Raw genomic sequence first — 18780 nt, 5'->3', positions numbered from 1 at the left:
AAGTATGAAGTGGTTTTACAATAGATAGATAAAGGAGGCATGAAATCACCTAGTAAGAACTTTTCATTCCCTAGCCCAATGCCTTATAGTTATCGCCAAAAGAAATAATCTAGGACTCTTCTTGACCCCAGGGTATGGAGCATTCAGCTACTCATCTCCAAGTCTCTCAGGCTTTTCCAACTCCCAGGAACAAAAAAGTCACTGGGGCCTTTTTTTTTTAACTCAGAAATTATTTGATGTTGTACTCATAAAGAAAAATAATCAGGTTTCCCGGCTATGGGAATAAGAACAAAAGACTTTTAATTATCAAAACCTCTTTCACTTGGGGCTCCAGATTTTGGGTTACCACAATCCAACAGCCTTTTACAACTGTATCTTATGAAGTGACAGGGTAAAAATCTGGTGGCTTCCACTGCTGCCTTGAATCAAATCCTTCTACCCATCACATATTTCTCAAAATGAATGGACTTAGCAACCCAAGAGTGACAGGGATGCATTAGGATGCTAGCTGGCACTGGTGATGTAACAAGACCTCCCTAAAGTTATTCTGAGATCTTTGTCTTTATTTCACATCAAATAAACTCATTCTGATAGATTTCAAATCTAGCAATTCATACTGGCTTGCAGGTGCTCATCTTTTATGTTACTAGGGTTTACTATTTGAAGTCCCTAAAATATTATTAAATTAATATTTCACTCTCCAGCCTGACATTTTGCTTCCTTCCTAAAGTGCTTTGCCTGCTTTGTAGCTGCTTCCAGTCATCCCATTAACAACTGCTTTTGTGTTATTAATCTAGTTAATTCTAGTATACAAAACGTAAGAGGTAAACCTTTTTAATAATCAGGATGTAATGTGGCTTACTGATGGCAGAAATCCCATGTGAGAAATGCTATCATTTCACTTACAGATACAATAGAGCCCTGGTTTCTGCCTACCTGGAATTTTAACACAGTTGGTTGAATTAAGAGTTTAATTATTGCTTTGTAACTTATTTATGGCTAGCGGGCAATTATATATACCAACTGCAGGAATGTCTTTTTGGTAGTGCATTTACCTGTAGGCATCTGAAAAGACAGAGGTAAACATAAGCTAAAAACAGTCTCATTAATTGTTGGTCTCAGATTGGGAGCAGTACATTTGATGGCTAAAACAGCAATAGTCCATTGCAAACATGTTCATGAAACATGAACCCACAAGGAAGTCTTAGAAAATTATAGAGCAGATGAGAGAGAGCCAAATAGACAACTAAATCTCCCAATGTTATGTTACCTCTAATTCCTTCTACTATCGTCCTCCTGTAACTTACACTCCAGAAAAAATAATTGGGATTTATCCAGAGGTTGGAAACAGGAGCCAGGTGGGTGGCCTGAGTCATCCTCCTCCACTTTTCCAAATATAGGCAGTGGAAAATCATTAAGGGATTACATCATTTTTGCCATCTAGGCCAAGACTGATGTACCAAATTTGTGAACAGGTGTTCAGTGGCAGCACATTTTATAAGACTATTGATCAGATTTTTGCAAGCCTGTGCTCCGTGTTCTACTAATCAGTTTCAGTTTTTTAATCTCCTAAGGGTATGGACAACATTATATGAATATTAGAATAGGGAAATAATTATAGATGACATGACGAATATTTTAAAATATTGAATGAGTATATGTAGATGACTCCAACATAAGTCTGTTTAAGTCAAAATAGAACTTTTATTTGAGGAACAATTAAATCATGCTCATTCAATGTATTGTATTATCATATATCTAGGATGTAACCTTCCTAATTTATGTTAAAATATAATTGTTCTTCATCTATCAGAAAGGCAAAAAGGCTAGCTTCTGGTGTCATGAATATGTTGAGAAGCTACTTAGAGAAGCCAACACATCTATAACACTAATCTTTGTGTCTGAACACCCAGGATATATTGTAAAATATTTTGGATGACTTCCTTGGGTATATGGATGGCAAACAAGAATTATAGACTATTCTGTTAATATACCTGTGGTGTCTTAAATCTGAACTATTTCCCACAGAAAGATGTAAATGTAAGTGGTAAACTGTAATAGTTTTAAAAAGAAACCTAGAGGTCAATCTGAATTTGAGTTTGATGGTTGAATTTGGGAAAAATATGAACAACAAAATGAACAGAACTGGATTTTATTAATATATGAAAAGCAATTGTACCTCAAAAAGCATTGTTAGTTAAGTGAAAAGCTAACTCAAGAGAAAGAATTTTCAGATAATAGATTTGATAAATGGATTGTATTTAGGGCACATAACGGCCTTGCACACATCAATAATGAAACTCATTTTAGGGTCAAAATTCTAAATAGATATTATTTTTCTAAGAAGACACATACATGGCTCAAAGTACATGAAGATATTCTCTACTTCAGTAAGTCTTCAAGAAATGTTCAGAACACCATTAAACACTACATTATGATTAAAAGTACGGCTAGAATCAATGTCAAGTATAATAAGAATGGAGAGGAATTGAAGCTCATACATAGCTGGTAACAATGTAAATGATATGGTCCTTTGGGAAAACAGTTCACTTTTCCTTAAATGATTAAAGAGGGGGTTAACATATTACCCAGAAAGTGTGTTCTGAAATGGAATTATTCCCAAAGGAAACAAAAACTTATACATAAAAGAATGTATACAATGCAGCTGAAATCAGTATGATCAATAATAGACAAAGTTAAAATGGATAGATGAATGGAAAAAGGAAATGAAGTAATCCACATGACAGAATATTATTTGGCTATGAAAATTAATGGTACATGCTAAAATATGGATGATCAATTAAAACTTGGTAAGCTAAGTAAAAGGACCCAGTCACAGCAGGTTACATCCTTTAATTCTATAATAAAACCTAGACTGGATTAAACTATTGAGACAGAAGTAGAGTACTGGTTAGTTAGGAGTAGGGTGAGGATAGAGCACATGGTTGAGATGACCAGAAAGTATATAATTATATTTGAAGTGATAACAATATTATAAAATTGATAATAATGATGACTTAATTTATCTATAAATATATAAAACAAGCTATATTAAGTATTTTAATTTGGCATATTGTATATGTGAAAATCTCAAAGCTGTTAAAATAGATATTTTCAAAACATGCAATCTATATGAATACTGCTCTAGTTTTTGGAAGTCACAAAAAAAGTTTGGTTTTTCTGAACTTGACAACTAGGAAAATACATTCTTAAATGAATATACTTAAAGTTAGAAAAAAGAAATGACAATGCCTAGTTTCACTAAGTACTGAGAGAGACCTATAAACCACCAGGCAAGTTTTAGGCATAGTGAGGGACATCCTGTCTGACTGTAGAAATCATGGTATGAGATTACCTTCCCAGCAGTAAGCTATTGGCATAAATATATTTGTGTGGATTATAAACTAAATGTGGAAATAACAATGTGAGAAAAGTTATCATGTATAAAAAATGGCTTTTGAAAGGGGATTTACTCAGTTGCTGTTGGTAGGTTATGGAGGTGTTTGGACAAAGTTTTGGGAGTGTATATACAATATCCATGACAGATTGAGGCCTAAAGACCACATGAAACAACAACAAAGACATGTGTTGCAGAATATACATGCAGTTTGCTTCTAATCTCAGCTCTAAGAATGCAGGTACTACTGGGCACCTGTGGCATCCTGGCCACCCACCCTAGCTTAATCATTTAGATGTGGAACAGTGAGAGACCCTGTCTCAAAAATTCAAAGTGGATGTGTTAAGCAAGTACACTCAAAATTAGCCTCTGGCCTTCACAAGCATGCCCACACATTGGCACACATACTGGATACATACACATAAACACATAAAATCTGGTGTTGGCTGTAGCAGGTCTTCCTTTGGACTGCCATCTCCCAAATAATGACATGGAGACTTATTATTAATTTTGAAAGCTTAGCCTTAGCTTAGCCTTGTTCCCAACTAGCTCTTAAATTTTAAATTAATCTATTTGTATTACTCTATATTCTGGCATGTGGCTCATAACCTCTCCTTCATACCATATGTCCAAATTCCCCCACATCTCACTGGCAAACCCCCACTTCTCTGATTTTTCCTAGAGTTCCTAACTCTGCCCAGAGTCACACCTATTTTCTCCTGCCTAGATATTGGCCATTCAGGCCATTATTAAACCAATCAGAAGATGCTTTGGCCAGCTAGGGTAAAACAGAAACAACATGACATTTATGCACAACATTTCCTCCTTTAGATTAAATGAAAAAGAAATGTTCTAACTCTAGCACAGTAAAACTATATACAATAAGAACAAGTATCAGGTAAAAGTTAATTAACAATGTCTAGTCCATTTGTGTTTGGCAACTTTCGAGAAAGAACTTTATTATCTGATCTTGGTGAGTCCAAAGTTTTGTACATAAATCATTTTCTATCACAACTTGTATTACCAACCTAGAAATATCATTTTAGACTTTAAGACATTTTCTTAGGTAAACAACTTAAGTTTTAAGACTCTCAACCTTTATAAACTTTACATCTCTTATGTGAATTTTTTTCCCTAAATTTAGAAAAACTGAGGATAAACTATTACCTAAGTAAAGAGGAAGTATCAAGCAAGTAACTTCCAAAACTACAGAACTGACAGAGACAACTGGATGCCTTGGCAATCACCCAAGGTTCCTTTGTAATCTTGGAATATCCATCTTTGACCTACAGGCCCAGAGTATCTGACAGACTTTTCTATGAAGAAGGAATCTTGAAAGACTGGCCTACCTTGTCTTGGCAAAGATTGGCAGTCAACTCCTTTGTGTTTTGCTTATCTAATTTGGACATCATACTGTCAGCAGTAGAGGTAATGGCAGTTTCTTGCCAGTGGCTTGCTTTGCCACACTAAAAGCAAACTCCATACAGTGGTTCTTTGATGTCTATCATCCTTTCTGAAGTAAACTGGTGCTGCCAAGAGCAGACATATCTCACTTTTATGAAAAGACTTATGCTATTAAAAACACCATAAATGTCATTTCTGTGGGTCTCTGAAGTGTTTGAAGATCACCTACCTATCTAAAATATATCTGTTTAACCTTAAGAACATATTTAATATGACTGTAAGTTTGACTGCTGTAGGTGATTAACTACTAACTTACACTTCTTTATTATCATAAACAATTTGTGATAGTAACTTTCAAAGACTAGAAGCTTTTGTATGGCAAAGGACACTGGCAACTTGCCTTTTCTATCTGAGGGAGTAAAACAACTCTGTGGGGCTGGTGAAAAGGGAAAGACACACACCTTTAGGGGCTCTCCAGCATCTTCTCTCTCTGTTCTTTATTTTTTTTGTACCTCTATCCAGATGCATCCCTTCTGTCTTTCTTGATGTCTTCCTTCTAAATAACTTAATTTTTCCCTTACAGCTTATATATCCCAACAAAGTCTTTCAGACAATATACAAATTACAATGTGGTTGCAATCTGTTTTTCAAGTGAATGACTATAATGAATACAGGCAAAAACATGTTTCCCAATTCCCTTACATAATTGAACATCCCATGTACTGCAGATGAAAAACAAATTATCCCAAGAATTCTTACCAAAGCAACTTGTTAGAGATTAACAGAGTGTAAGCAAGCAAGGTACTTTTCTCCACCAGTTCTTTTACTGGCAGGCTGCATTTTGTGCTTACAAAGAAAGGATAAATCACTTTATTACTTATCTCAAAAGGTAATCTTATAAGAAATATTAAAAGAATCACAAACCTAAACTTTTATATATGAAAAACAATCACTCAGCTCTACCTTAAATAGACATACATACCTTCTCATCAACAGTTTTCTATATCAGGAAGCTAAGAACAAAAATGGGAATTAATCATCACCCTTGATCACCAATCCATCCCAAAAGAAAGTTGCTTCAGCTAGCAATTGTGGTGATATTTTATTTGTACTGAAATGTTATTTTAATTTTATGTTAATAAATAAAGTTGCCCTGGGGTCAGAGCTATTAGAGCCATAGTAAGATCGTGGTGGTTAGAAGAGCTAGGTAGATTTCTGTGTGTTCAGGGATACAGCCAGTATTGGAGACATACGCCTTTAAGACCTGGAGGGCGGTACTTACAGACAGTGATGAGGCAGTCATGTGGTTGGGTTTGCAACCAATGAGAAGGCAGAACAAAAAGATTATTTAAACAGAGACACAGGAAGTACCTCCCTCTCTCGGGGAAGCTAGGAGCACTACAGGAGGTAAGATTTTATCTCTGAGCTCTGACCTCTCGGCTTTTCTCTTTTACCTTGGCTCTGTGTTTCTTATTTTAATAAGACGATTGGTTACATCTACATCTGGCGCCCAACGTGACAAGAATCCATTAAAAACTGCTTGGGGCCGGCTCCCTAGCCCCGGCCCAGTTTGTCATTGTTCATGTTCCATGACTTCAATAAGTCCCTTATTCAGCTACTAAAAGTATGCCTTTAAATAGTTTTCCCAGATTTGTTACCTCAAAACCCTTAACAAAAAACATCTTAAGTTAACCTTAAGTCATTGTTTAAAGCTTTTTTTAAGCAATGTTGCACATAGAAACCTGTAAACATATTCCAACATAAAGATTAAAAGAACTTAAAGTAGTTGGGCTTCTGAGACTCAATTGTTTTTCTTAATCATTAACCTAAACCACAGTCTATATGGCTCCTCAAGAGAAACTAGCTGTATGACATTTCCTTGTTCTTGTTTTCTGTCCTTTACAGTCCCTGTTTTATCAGGGGCACTTTAAATTAGTATAGTTTAAGAAGAAATCATCTTCACAATAATCCACAAGAAAAATGACCAGTAGAATGGGATGTTTCCATGAGATATCACACTATATCAAAGGCAATGGGGATCTCCCCACACCCATTTACACCCTGCCAAATACCAGAGAAAAGGGGCAGCAGCAAATATGCAATGACACAGCAATAGCAAGAGACATTCGGAGCGGAGGCTCCCCAGCCATTGACTATTTGAGATTCACCCATTGGAGGTTTGCTTCCTGGTGGGCTGACTTCCCAAACTTCAATTGCCACCTTTGGCTCCTCTGACATGGTCACCAGCACTGGATACGTATTCTTTCTCTACATTCTTAGAGTAAATGCCTTCTCTTCATGGCATGATATCCTGGCTGCATTGCACGCTACACACTCATTAAGAAAGGGAGAAGTGAACGCTGAAGTGGCTTATGGGTACAAAGATGATATCAGCTGCTCAAGCTGCTCCCAACTAGAGGATGACAGGTTGAGATTTAATTTAATATTTATATTTTATGTATCTTTAATTGTTATTAATTTTTTCATTTGTTTATAAAATTTTTATTTTAACTAACAATTTATTGAACTTAGTACACTGTTTTATTTCTGGGTTTGTAGGATTTTGTGAGCATAAAACAGTACACTGACTGAGCTTTGCTGTGATTTTTGTGGTGTGTATATGGACAGAGGTTACCAGTACTATATGTGGTATATAGATAGGTTGTTTCAAAGATGTATACATAAAACTAATGATCTGAGATTGAAGAGAGTTTTGATCCTTACATTCTAATTCCTTTTCTCTTTGGATGCCTGCCTATGAACAACTTGCAAACAGAAAAACAAATTACCAGAGATTGAAATACCTGCCTACAATGGCCGATTGCCTTTATTTTAGCTGCAAATGATCAACCTTATGCTAGTCAATCAACAACACTTATAGATTTTGCTATGTGGAGCAGAAAGAGGTGTTAATCACAGAGACATTGACTGTAAGGAATCTGCAGCAAGGAAGAGAAATATCAACATAGGGAAGCAAATTGCTAAATATTGTCTATTCTCTTGAATTAAAAATTGGAAACTGTTCCTGGTGGATGGCAGATTTCCTGTTTTCACAGGAAAGTAATTATAATTTCTTTTGTTTTTATCTTATTTTAGTTTGTTTGGGAGATGAAGTGCTATCTTGTGGGCTTTTAATATCAAGAAGTTGCTTGATGGTCAGTTAGTTTTCATTTTTAACCTTGCAAACTCCCATTCTTTATTCTCCTTTCTCAGCTGGCAATGATGTTGAACTTGGCATAGTGCACTTCTGCCCTCCTTGTGTGACATTGCTCCAGAAAGAAGAAGCCCTAGAAGAGAAGGAGCAAAGGGCAGCATGAGGAGGAAAGGTCCTGGAAAGATGAACTTGAAAAGGCAGAAGAATGGAAGTTGAGGCCTGTGTTCCATTTATGGCTTGCCCATTAAATATCTAAAACTATATCCTTAACCTTTCTTTTGGGAGAATGTGATTGTTCTCATTTCTCAAAATGTTCAGCAGAGGATGAAATACTTGCTCAGTTCTTCACAGGTCATGTTGGAGGATGAAAGAGAATAGTTTTAATCACATTTATTGTATGGGTTTGATTAGAAAAAGCTTCTGACACTTAAAGATGTTTGAAATCCTTAGGGAAAGGGCACTCTAAGATCTTTCCTGGTGCAAATTCACAAAACTCAGCACTGTTGAGGAGGGTAAGATCTGCTAAGGACTTCTTCAAGTCATGAGGAGAACACTCCTGTATTTACCCTGTGGTAATACAGGTGTGGCATCTGATATCTGGGAGCTTACATACACATGTGCACTGGCACACACACACACACACACACACACACACACACACACACACACACACACACACAGAGAGAGAGAGAGAGAGAGAGAGAGAGAGAGAGAGAGAGAGAGAGATAAAGAAGTGTCAGAAGAGGTATAAGAGTCCACATGAAAAGTAATTTGGCTTCTAGCAAGAGGGTCAGAAAGAGAATATAGCAATAAACACCTTCCTGAGATAAGACCTTTATGCTACTACCTCATTGTGTTCTAAAATATTGTGCTTGATTTTCTTACCTAGTAAGAAAGAGGCAGTGAAGGTATAGACAGTGAAGACACTCAGATTTGCTTACATGCCATAAGACAATTTAACATGTGTTAGCACTTCTTTATAATCACTCATTTACTAATGCCACCATATGATCACATATGTGCTGATGCCACTCTATGATCACAGATGTGCTCATGTCATCCTGAAACTGCGGATGTGCTGATACATCTACCATCTCCAGAATAGAATCACCTCGATTTTATGTCCCTATTAGGAATTATTGGAAGACAATAAACCACACATATTGAAAGCAGACAACCCTATAACCTTTAAGTAAATACAGTCCTTGTCCACATAAGAATGTTTTGTTCAAAACAACCACACAGACACAAAGGTCTCCCAATAGAACGGTAATAGAACTGTCATAGTGTCATCTGAGGATAAATTACTCATGTACTTGTGATGAAATAAATCTGTTCCCAAGTCATATAAATACAGACATAGAATTCATGCACAGGAACTATCACTTGGTAATGTCAAGAAGGGACTTGCTGATTTAATACATTACTACATTTCCCTTCTTAAGCATTTTTTAGAATGTGCTTCTACCTTTATTTTTTTAATGAGTTTAATTCTGAAATAGCATGAAACAGCTTCTACAGGAAGAATTCCATAAAAAAGCCCTGTTATCACAGGAGATGACAACCCTAGGCATGTTACTGTGCTTAAAGGTCTTTCAAGATGGCAGTTGGAAGGCACAGAAAAGAATACCAGAATACCTCTGGCCCTACACAATCTTAGTCAAATGTATGTTTGAATCTTAATATGTAACAAAAAGTTAAAAATAAAGCTTAAAGATTTTAAAGCTGAGGATTGCAGAGATGGTTCATCAGCAAAGTGTTTCCCTTGTGAATATAAGGTCCTGCATTTGATCCCCAGAACCCACATAGAAAGGCCAGAAGTGGTGACATTTGTCTCCTTTCTAATGCTGGAGGGAAGCTCACTGGCCAGTGGGGCTAGCCTACGTGGAGTGTTCTAGACTAGTAAGAGACTGTCTCAACATACAATATGAATGGCTTCTGAGGTTGGCCAATGGCCTTCACATGCACATGCATACAAGTACATGTGTACACATATACTCACATCCACCCTCACACAGGAGCATGTTCACTTATATATGAACACACATGTAAAAGATAAAAACTGGGAAAATTTTATAGTATAAGGATATAAAAATGTGTTTGTGTTTTAAGCTGTGTTGTTACAACAAGAGTGAAACAGTTTAATAACACTCTTCAAAGCAAAAATTGTAATGAGCTAAAAGTGATTCATTGCAGAAAGGAATTTTGGTACAAAGGTTGTGTAGCTAGAGAACATAGTGCTTGGAGCTTATAGCAGTACACCAAAAAGCATGCTCCCTTCAAGCATCATAACTTGCTGTCTACAGAGAGCCAAGTATCTGTTCCATGAGCTCCAGAAATGCTGATTGCATGGTATATGTGGACAGCTTTTTATGTCATGTTTTTACTGAATCTTACATTTGTTCAGATCTCTTTAGATATGAAAATTATTACTAACACGTTACAAATGCCTATGATGCTCACTACAGAAACCCATTACACAAGCTTGTTGCCCAGAAGCAATAGACTGCACCATGTACAAACAGACATAATCACCTGATGATGCATTTCCCATAAAACTTCCCTGTCACTAAATGATATTACTACGCACCTGGGAAGCCATCACCAAGATAATGAATGTATCAATCACAATGCAAAGTTCATTTATGCCTCTTTTGTTTTTCTACAAGGGTTGATATATTCTTGACTTTTGGCAATGATTGTACTGTTAAGATTAGTTTTCATTTTCCAAATTTTAAATAAATGCTTTTGGGTAGATTTTAATTTCTTTCACTCAACATACTTATTTTGAGATTCATCAACATAGTAACATAACTGAAGAGTTCATTATTTGGCTATGACAAAGTAGCCTAACTGCAGGCTGCTGATGGAGTAGAAATATTACATGTTACCTAGCTATGAACTGTGTTAGCTATAATAATGACCAGCTTTCTAAGATGAACACACTGTTGCAATTAGGGCATAGCCAACTGTTTTCTTATTGGATTACTGGCCAGCTAGCACCAGAGAAGGGAATGCATATTTGGTCCTATAAACCTGCTCAAGAGATGGTGGCTGTGGTGATTATATAGAAACTATTGCTTTGGTTCATGAGTATGAGGTAAATCTGCCTTCTAAATATTCACATTTGTATTCCCAGATTACTGTTGTTCTTGTTTAGAAATTGATGCAGAGCATCATAACTGGTCAAAACCCCCAAGAATAAGGGTGATGGGAGTGTTTGATCTTAAATGGATCACATATGTGACATCATCTAGTCAAAGGCATGGTGAATGTCATGGTAAATGTGGAGGAAGAGCATTATATAGTATTGCACTTATAAGCTCAATGTAGCTGTGAAGAAATGCACAAGACCTGAAAAGGACTGCACCCTGCAAATATTTACTGTGGAAATGGGAAAGATTCATGAGGCCCTGTTCCTCCATGAGGGACTATTGACAGTTAATGGTGGCTGAAAGAAGACATATCATTTAGTTCAATAGGTGGCCTCTTATAAATTGTCTGTGCTCCTATAAATATTTCCATCCATGTGAATGCAAGCAACCTCAGTTAGACTCCAGGTCACACAAAGAAAAGACATAGAAATAGAAGGGAATATTGTTAAGAAGAAAGATATCAGTAGGAGAAGAAAGGATTGGGAGAAAGTAATAGGGAGTGAAAATGACTAAAATTAACTATGTACATGAATGAAGCTGTCAAAGAAACAAGATAATTTGTAAATTATTTTCAAAAAATAATTATTGAAAAACTAATTTACAGCAGTTGCCACTTGGTTCAGTTTACCTTCTACCCTACTCCCTCACCATATGCTAAAACAATCACTTGCTTGATCACTTGCTCACTTAAAAATTATTTACCTTTTAATGAACATTTGGGATATTTCATTTTATGTGAAAATAAAGTGACTGTTAACATTTGTGTATAGGAGTCTCTGTAGACACAGCTCTTAATGTGTTTTCCTATAAATGCCATTAAGTGGAATAGCTAAATCACAGGATAGGTATTTGTTGAACTACTTGGAAGTAACTATTCAACTTTTGATAAAAGCTTTGTGCCATCTCACTTTCTTCCATATACCTGTGTGTGTTTTTGAAATTCTCCAAACCCTTACAAACACATTATTTTAGTGATGTATTTTGATTTTAATTTCACTCAGTAAATATAAATAGATGAGTAGGTAGATAGGTAGATACAGGATTGGTAGGTAGACATGATAAACAGATATATTTCTCCAAATATATAACTATATCAAACTTGCCAAATTACCCAGACAACTGTGTGCAATTTCTTTACATCAGTTATATATCAAAAAAAATGAAAAATAGTCTTCCATTTTAAATAATGTGTTGGTGCACTGTATCTATACAATAAATTCTATATTCTGTTATATTGATTTTGCTTTAACTTTTTTGTTTATAAATTTATTTGGTACAGCAGTAGCAAACTGCCTTTATAATTAAAGCTTGATTTTTATTTCCTGACACATGATAATACTAGTGTTCTAACTTTGTTGTTCTCTTTAATGATCACTCACTATTCCAAGTCCTAAGCCTTTCTATAAAAATCCAGAAAATATATTTCAATTTCTACAAAAGAGGTTAACTATGATTTTGCTTGAGATAGTACTGGAGCTATATATTAGTTAACAATACTGAGGCTTTCAACTCGTGAATCATTTTTAGTTTTTGTAAATTGCTTTCAAGGATGCTTAAGAGGTCTGCAGATATTACATGATTTCTGTACATTTATACTTAATTATTGCCATTTTTTTGCTATAATAATTGATGATTTTATAGCTTTTATTCTTAAATGTGTATTGTTAGTACATAGAAACTCAGTCTTTACAAAACAGTTCATCTTGTATCCTACAACTTAGTTTAAACCATTCATTAGTTTTAATTATTTTATTATAGGTTTCATCTGATTTTTTGAGTAGGCAATCATGCAAATAAAAACTTTTGTACAATAAGTATCTTTATATTTTTCATAATGCAGGGAGAATTTACAATTCAATGTTGAGCAGAACTCACTAAAGGTGGCCTCCTTTTTGTTCCTATCCAAAGGAGGAAAGGATTCGGTCTCTCAACATAAGGCTCACAAGCCTTTTGTGAGTGTCCTTTGTTAGAAGAAGATATTTTCTGTTACTTTGCCAAGACTTTTCCAAAAGAATAAGAATTAGATTTGTTGACTAGCTTTGTGCCTTTTGAGTATAATAAGATTTTTTTATGTAATTCCCTAATACAGTAAAATGCATTGATTAATTTTGATGGTTACGCTAACCTTGTATTTCTTATATAAAGTCCAATTGGCCATGACTACTTTAACTATAAAATTGACTTTTTGAATAGACCCTATTACAATAATGCATCTATTTTTCTTGACTGAGCTTCAGTTGTTAGAGTCCTTTAAAGAATTTACTACTCAGTCTTAAGTATATTGGCATGAAATTATCTGTACTTCCTCTATATTATTTCAATTTATTGCAAATGAAGATTATGACTAAATAAAACTATAAAATGATAGTCCCTGTTTTCCCTATGGTCAAATCAGGCCAGAACTGACATGTTCTCCAACTGTAGTACAGGCTACTATATGGAGGCCATTGTGGATAAACTCTTCCTTTTGGTTGACTTTGAGCCCCACTTGCATTTTCTTTGATAATACTAGAAAGGTAAAAGTCATCTTTGCCTATCTTTATGTAATGAGGGTGGTGGTAGACATCTAGGAGAATGCCAAGCTCATTTCCTGACATCGACAAAGAATTGAATGTCTAGGAAAGACAAAGACAAAAGGTGAAGCCCCAGAGAAAGGAAAATTGGCAGCTTTATATTGTCAGGATGGGAGGATCCCTAAGCCTTCAAGTCCACTAACTGGACTCTGACAGAGATGTTTTATAAGTTTCTTAGTCCTCCTATCTTCCTGATGGGTCCTCTTCACATACTGACCATACCTTCAAGTAGTTTCTCTTCACTGTCTTTTGGGCATAAGCAACAATCTAGGAGCCTGCTTTCACTTTCCTGTCTAACTACGTTCTTCCAGTTGAGCAGTTCTCAACCTGCAACTCCTTTGCAAATCTCTGTCTCCAAAAATATTTACATTATGATTCAAAATAGTAGCAAAATTATAGTTCTGAAGAAGCAACAAAAATAATTTCATAGTTGGAGTCACCATAACATGAGAAATTGTGTTAAAGGGTTGCAGCATTAATTAGGAAGGTTGAAAAGCACTGCTCTATTTCACTCTCACTTGGGATTTAAATTATCATATGAAAAGAGTGGATGGTTCCAGTTGAGTGTTGAGGTTCATTAAAACAAAGATAATACCCTCTGGTCAAAAGAATAAAATCTAAGTTCTACCTTTAGTTCTAAGTGGAGACCTGACACTCTAAGCTAACCAGAACCTTGCATGCTGGTTAGTCTATCTTCCCCTAAGAGTTAATTCAGATGGAACAGTCAATCTCCTGACCAGGAGTCCACTGCTTAACCTGCCTAGGCAAGTCTGAGTCTCCTGAGCAGAAGCTAAGAAAAGGGGAAAAGACTGAATAACCACTTAAGGAGATAGGAAGTTATCCTACTCAGAAACTCCTCCCCTGGTGGAGACACTTGCAAAGCTTCCTACATTTAAGGTAACTATTCCTTTTTCTTATTTTCTGCCTTATTTTCTTTCAAACACTGGCCAATGCTTAGGCATGCTTTCCCTGAAACTCTGGGATTTCTCAAGCATGCTCTGATGCTCTTCTCCACACTGTTTCCCACCATGTGCTCTTTGTCCACTATGTGGCTGCTTGACAACCTCCATAGCTGAACATTCTGATCTATTTCAAATAGCATGGTTTTGACTCTTCCTATCTGCCTCTTCTCCATCTCCCTTCTCCTGACAGCTGTTAACTTTGTACCTTGCCTGCTTATATTTTGAAGTAAAAAAAAAAAAAAAAAAAAAAAAAAAAAAAAAGGTGTCTTTGAGCTTTCTCTAAGTCTGTTTCTAAATTATTTTATTACTGAGATAAGATGTACCAAGTGGCAAGTGCAAAAGAGCTATAAAGAAGACCCTCTGGAGACACAGCAGATGACCACACTCCAAAACCTTGCCTAAGTCTTTTTAATGTTCACATCTGAAGCAGTTACCTTTGGGCTAAGATTTCTTTTGACTGAACTTAATCTCCAGGATTTATTTTTGTTATTCCTCTGATTTATAAGCAGTCTGCTTTGATGTTCTGCCTCTTCAGGTGAAAGAAAGTCTTTCTCTTCTCTCCCAGGCTCTTTAAGACATGGGGGCTGGACACGGAGTGCACATGAAATGTCTTTCTTTCTTTTATTTTATTTTACAATATAATTTAATTCTACATATTAGCCACGGATTCCCTTGTTGTCCCCCCTCCCGACTCCCCCTCTGCCTTCCCCCCAGCCCACCCCCCATTCCCATCTCCTCCAGGTCAAAGACTCCCCTGAGGATTGAGATCAACCTGGTAGACTCAGTCCAGGCAGGTCCAGTCCCCTCCTCCCAGTCTGACCCAAGCGTCCCTGCATAAACCCCAGGTTTCAAACAGCCAACTCATGCACTGAGCACAGGACCGGGTCCCACTGTCTGGATGCCTCCCAAACAGATCAAGTCAATCAACTGTCTCACCTATTCAGAGGGCCTGATCCAGTTGGGGGCCCCTCAGCCATTGATTCATAGTTCATGTGTTTCCTTTCGTTTGGCTATTTGTCCCTGTGCTTTATCCAACCTTGATCTCAACAATTCTCACACATATAAACCCTCCGCTTTCTCGCCAATTGGACTCTCGGCTCCACCTGGGGCCTGGCCATGGATCTTTTACATCTGGTTCCCTCAGTCATTGGATGGGGTTTCTAGCATGACAATTAGGGTGTTTGGCCATCCTATCACCAGAGTGGGTCAGTTTGGGCTATCTCTCAACCATTGCCAGCAGTCTATTGTGGGGGCATCTTTGTGGATTTCTATGGTCCTCTCTAGCACTTTGCTTCTTCCTATTCTCATGTGGTCTTCATTTACCATGGTCTCCTATTTCTTGTTCTCCCTCTCTGTTCTTGATCCAGCTAGGATCTCCTGCTCCCCTAAGCTCTCTTTCCCTCGACCCTTGCCCTTCATTACCCCCACTCACATTCAGAAAGACAAACATGGTATGTACTTACTCATAGGAGGATACTAGATGTGGAACAAGGATGACTGGACAGCTACTCACAACACCAGGGAGGCTACCTGGAAAACAGGACCCCAAGAAAGACACGGGGATCGCCCAATGACGGAGAAATGGATGAGATCTACGTGAACAGCCTAGAGATGTCTTTCTTTGGTTGTTCTTTGTGCCTGTGGCTGATTGCCAGCTGATAGGAGGTAAATAGTGCTAAACTCAATGTTTACTTGGGTTCAAGATTTTCTTTTTTTCTTTCACCATTGCTGTTTCCTCAGTGCTAAGGGGACTTCAGATTGGGTTTGGAATAGATGGGTAGTAGACAGAGTGGTTTGGTGTGGTTAGACTCTCAGGCCCCTGGCCAAACTAGTGCTCACTGGCACTGGTTCAGACCATGAGGTCCCTAGGAAGTTGCTTTTCTGATTGGGTGTGTTCTAGTTTGCTTTCTGTCGCTATGATAAACACCATAATCAAAAGCAATTTGGAAAAGAATGGGTTTATTTCAGTTTACAGGTAATGGTCTACCATCAAGTGAAACCAGGGAGGAAACTAAAGGCACAAGCCTGTGAGTAGGAACTCAAGCAGGGACCCTGGAGGAATGCAGCTTACTGGCTCACTACTGATAGCTTTTTCAGTTAACACCACCATGAATGGAACAAAATATCAAATTGAATAATTTTCCTTTCCCAATTTTTCCATGTTTTTTCCACAGCAAAAGTGTCACTGGTATATGTTGTATACACTTTCTCATCTCTCTTCTCCCATTAACCCCTATCCCATTATATTTAGAAACCAACAAGGGATCAAAGCAATATCCAAATGACATACTTCAGTGTTCCAAATTGCACTGAATTTATTTTATATCCCACCTGGTCACCACAGACTCCCCTTCCTTAAACAGAGATCATGAAATTCGTTACTCATCTCTTCCTATAACTCTCCTCTCTGCACATACTTCTGGTGCCTGGCTACAGAATCTTTCCTAGTTTCAGACTACACATTTCAGGTCACTTTCTCCTGATGTGTGAATACTTGTCTCATGCTACATCTGTACTAACCTAACTCAGTTTCCCTTTTGCAAAAGAGTTGCTACATTCATTTCATATTTTCTGAGTGTCACTATTGTCATGTGATAAGATCAATGAATTACATATGTCAGTATAAGGAGGTAATATCGAACTCCATTGTGGATTATTTTGGCTTTTGATCCAGTTATTTTGCATAATGCCTCTATTGGATCCTAGGGAGAACTTAGAGTTTCCCTTTCAGCTATGTGCCTTCAATAAACCATACAGAAAAAACAGTGACTTTTTTCCTCTTCTCAATCATTACAGATATTTAAAGGAAAGAGAGGAAGAAGAGTAATGTTGTATCTTTAAGGAAAAAACAGTACTTCTTTTATTTTTAAAAAATCAGATAAAATTGATGTTGTTGAATAATCTTTTTTTTTTACACTCTGAAGATATGTCTTTACCAAGGTGCCTTCTTATTGATTTAATAAGTCATTAGCTAGGGAGGAGGTATAGGTGGTACTGCCAGACACAGAGGACACTGTGAAGAATAAAGGTAGGGTTGACAGGAGACACATAGGAAGCAAGACATGATGGAGGATAGGTAAAGTCATGGGCCATGAATCAAAACGCAAACTGATAGAAATAGGTTAATTTAAGTTGTAAGAACTAGTTAGTAACAAGCCTAAGCTATGGATGAACTTTTATAATTAATAAATCTCCATGTCATTACTGGGGAACTGGCAGTCCCAACAGAAATGTCTGACACCAAATGCCACCCAACATTTGGCCATGTATATCCACTTAAGATCTGAGAAAGCTTTTTAAAAAAAAAAGGTTCTAACCATAAAAATGGAGCCAAACATGGCTTCCTAGTCTCATTCCTGTCTCCTGTGCTGGCCCTGGTACAGAGACACATCTCCCAGCAGCTGCCTAAATGCTTGAGCCACAAGTCCACCATGAGCTAAGACACATGGTAGATTTAAGGTTTTCCTCATGCAGACAGAGAAGATTACAGATATACAGTAAAGCATGTTCAGTTGAAAAAAAAAACTCTAAATAGGTTACAGTGTATTTAACAATGTGTGTAGGCTTAAGAAATAATTATAGACAGTCATAGAAAAAAATGAATAGTTTTAAAATTAATAAAATAAGTTTCTTAAAGGCAAAGTAAAGTAATAAAAAAAAGCCATGTAAGGATTGAAAATACACAGGGAATCTGGATCCTAAATGGTATCTTTTTAAATGATAATGTACAAAAAAAACAATAGATACTGAGAGACATTGGATTATGAAAACTGCTATATTAAACTAAACTATATATTTAAAAAATGTCTTGATACTGTATTATGTTGGGAAAGAGTTTATGCTTTTGTTTCCACAGGAAATGAAAAGTTGTGGATTCCGTCCAGAATAATAGAGATCAGATTTGACCGGGGAAGACCTCCTGAGTATCTTGGATACAGAATGTGGGAGTAAAGCAAAACATACTACAGAACAGGTGACCTGTAAGCTGATCCTTTAACATGGGAACAGCTCTGAGATGAGATGAGACATAATAAATCTTGTTGGCTACAGGGTCCTCATCACTTAATATTATATGCCATCCTTTCATATACCATGGATCCAAAATTTATATTACACTTTGTTTATACAGTCTGAA

This window comes from Peromyscus maniculatus, chromosome 4 (assembly GCF_049852395.1).
Source record: "Peromyscus maniculatus bairdii isolate BWxNUB_F1_BW_parent chromosome 4, HU_Pman_BW_mat_3.1, whole genome shotgun sequence".
Classification (NCBI taxonomy): Eukaryota; Metazoa; Chordata; class Mammalia; order Rodentia; family Cricetidae; genus Peromyscus; species Peromyscus maniculatus.
This window is presented reverse-complemented; position numbering follows the sequence as displayed.